Raw genomic sequence first — 3,640 nt, forward strand, 5'->3', positions numbered from 1 at the left:
AGGGGTCTTTGAAGTGGAACACCATATCCCCATTTTTCTTAAAATGAAGTTCACATTCGTATGCGCTGGTGATTTATAGTGAAGGCTCGTCAGAAGGTTGTCTCCATGAGTAAAAGATGGCAACATTTGCAGTGCATGCTTAACCCCAGAACGAGAGGATTGTCTTCTACCCACTCCCCGAGGCAGTTCCAAATCTGCTCGAGGAGTTGTCTGCGAAGCGCTAGGGAGAAGCTGAGCATGCCATACTTTATGCGCTTCGCTGCGCGTGCCCACTTGAAGTGTTGGTTCGGAAACGTGTGAGCCTCCTAGGCCAAGGTGGCGGAGACGGGACAGGCAGATATAGAATAACACTAGAGGAATGTGATGATCCACCAGGTTGACTACGAAGGACGAAACGCGCTAGAATTCAACGTTTTCATAGAAAATTTGGACACCGCTTCTTCGTAGTCTTCGGTACTTAACGGATAGGCAACTCCCTGTGAGACTGGTCATCTGATCAAGACTACGTAGGTAGCTGTGCTCTCTGGCTGAGACCGTTCACTCCCGCCCCAGTAAGGCTGGGGTGTCAGTGCCCTGCTTCAACTGGTAGGGTTACACGCTTTCAAGTGTTGCTGGTATAGGATAACACGGCTGTTGAGGGTGCATGCTCCATTCTGGTAAAACCACATGCACCAAATTCCCAGAAGTACAGCTTTCAGCAGTGAACACGAGAAGACAGCCGGTTTGGTTCCCGCCCTCCACGCCTGCCAGGTACTGACCACTTTCAACCTGTACAGTTTTATATCCCCTGCGCTCCCCGCACAGCTAGATGTCGCTTTGCTGGTTCCTGCATTCATTCGCTAAGGATGTCACTGGGTTTCTAACTTAACTTCTCGCGACAAAATGCGATGGCACCTTCCCTTGGCTTCTTTGGAACTGACTGGACGCGGCACGGCACGATAATTGACCAGGGGCAGCGCCCTTTCCTTCCCATGTCCCCAATAGCTAACGCTACCGAACATGGTTTCGGCCCTATTAATATTATACTTGAAGACCTCACGTCTTTAAGATGATGAAACACCGGGTGCCGATCTACATTTGTGGCAGTCTGGCTACGGTCTCTTCTCAACCGCATGCAGCCATTCTTTCTCGGGGCAACAGGCCCGTTCGCTCAGCCACCTGTCCCATCCTTCGTTAACTGGTAAACCTAACGCCCTCCGTTCTCGCTCGGAGGTACACAGTGGAGTTATCGGGTCCACTTCTAGTGAAATGGGGTCATTTGTTTTCATGTGACGCTTTAAGGCTTACCGCGGTTTATCTAACGTACCTGGGACAACCACTGCAGTCATTCAACTTGCCTCAAGCACACCACTGGCAAGGTCTAAATTCCTGTACATATATTCCTGGAGGTCTTAAACTTGTGGATTATTTAAAGGAAAATGCTCTAGGACAGATCGCATTTTTAAACGACGGGGCTGCGACCGATGTGTTGAGCCTCCATCTATCCGTCGAACGCTCGGCTAGGACCGTGCTGGGAGACACCCGGCTTTTGCCTGTATCTTCCGGTGCCTAACCAAAAGAAGTTCTTCCACCCTGTTCCACAGGCCTGTCACCTCGATCTCCAGACGTTTTCCGTTGTGCCCGTTTGTACTGGAGGACGCCATGAACACTTCAGCTTCCTTCAAGGGGTTACGGTTCCGCCGAGACAATGCTGACAACGGCTTCAATCTGCCGCGGTTTGGGACTGGATCGCGATTAGGCGTGAAATGCTGTCTTTGTTTTCCAACATCACGAACAATCGAATGTATCAAAACTGCCAGTCTCACTTGCGGAGTACTATGGGGAGACACAGCCGTGATGCTGTAACCTCTGTCCCTACCACGTGTGGCCTGGTCTCCACCTTAGGAAATTGGCGCCTCACAGCAGGCAGATTTGCACCTCTTCCCGCTTCAGGACTGATGTTGTCGTAGCATCAATATCGTTTCGCGGGGGCTTACTCCGACTCTGCGTAAGTTTTTAGGCTATCTCTGGGCAACTGTTTGTTATCTAGGTGACCAGAGCTAAATGCTGCAAATGCTGAGTTCGGGAAATCTTCCAGAACACTGATTTGTCTCCACCCGAATGTCTTCTCCGCCAGCGGACGGTATTGTTTCTGGAGTTGAGAGCAGCGAAACCGCCGAGCTACGTTAGTGCGCTTCGTGGATGCCCACATCCTCTGAGGCAGCTTGTCTTCACCTGAAGGTCATCCCATCACTTCCGTTGCTTTGTGCACCATTTTAAGAAAGAAGATTCTGCTTTACTGTGGCGACTTGGCGGCGGGACCTGTTCAGCGCCATTGTGGATCGGTCGCGCCTGGGAGCGCCACATCGAGGAGCCAAACACCATTCCCGCTCCTGTTCCGTCATCTGCCTAGAGGAGAGCAGCCTTAGACCACCACCAGGAGTTTGAGTTCTGTTTGATGCTTTTATGAGAAACTTTGGACTGCCGCACGCTACAGCCGCTCTCCTGACGTTGAGCTGCTTTTGTTCCGCTGAAGACTCCCTGTCTCAGCGGCACATCTTTCTACTAGTCGTCTCCGGCAAGAAAGGCAGAGTCCGTTGGACGCTTGCTGAAGCTCTTGAATATCAAGCTTCATGTCTTCATTCTGCGTCTGGCAGTTTTTTCTGACTGACAATTCACAGGGACTCTTTCAAAGTAGTTTTCGTGGACGATATCGACAGGGAGTCTGCGGCACCGTCGCGCGGGCCCGTCGCCCCTATTGGCCCCCCCCCCTTCTCTAGTGGGAAGCTGGGTTGTTAACAAGAGCGACCGGAAGTGGGTCTTTGATTAATTCATCAAGGGAGAAGAAACACACTGAAATGGCCTTTCAACACTGTCGAATCTCACGGAGCGAGGACTGATATGCGGAGGCCTGCGCAATGGAGCCGTCTTCTTCCTCCGCTTCCAGGGTGTCTCGTCAGGGCTGGCAGGAGAGAGGTGAGAGGCCCGAAATAGGGACTGACCCTGCAACATCCGATTTCACGGCATGGCACTTCGATGCGGTGGCCTCTCGTGAGCAGAGGGACGGTGGTGTAGCCGGTGCAGATCAAAGGGAACGACTTTCCTCTTTTGGAGGTTCAGGATGGGTGAGACACAGGGACGCGAGAGTCAGGGAGACTAAAGGGCAGTGCGCCCTGTCGGAGGACTGCTTCCTGAATGCCACGGATAATGCAGGTGTTTTTCGTCAAGGATTCGAAGGCGATTCTTTCGATTCGCTGGCATCTGGCAGGCCTGACTCCGTCGACTTCCCATTTGCAGCATCGGACAGTTTCCCCTCGACGTCTTTCGTTGCCGGATGGCCGAGCAGCACGACGATTTTCCCCACCTCCAGAGGTCGGCAAGGGCGGTTCTACGGTGGTCTAGAACATAAGGGGCGGTTGCACGATTTTCAGGGATCAGGATCTGGCCCTCGTCGAGGCTTTCCTTTCGCGCGTACGTCTCCCGGTTCTTTTCTGAACGAATGTCTCACATCGGAACCGTTTAACTCACCGTCACCCTCTCCTCCCACCTCTCCAGAAAGTAGACCGATCTGGTGTCAAAGTATGCGCCCGCGTGGTCGGCGCTTGACACGAGAAGAGATTCGAGGAAACGTGCCTCAGTGGGACTCAATTTTCAGTGGGAA

The sequence above is a fragment of the Toxoplasma gondii genome, chromosome XI (genome assembly GCF_000006565.2).
Source record: "Toxoplasma gondii ME49 chromosome XI, whole genome shotgun sequence".
NCBI classification, from domain to species: Eukaryota; Apicomplexa; class Conoidasida; order Eucoccidiorida; family Sarcocystidae; genus Toxoplasma; species Toxoplasma gondii.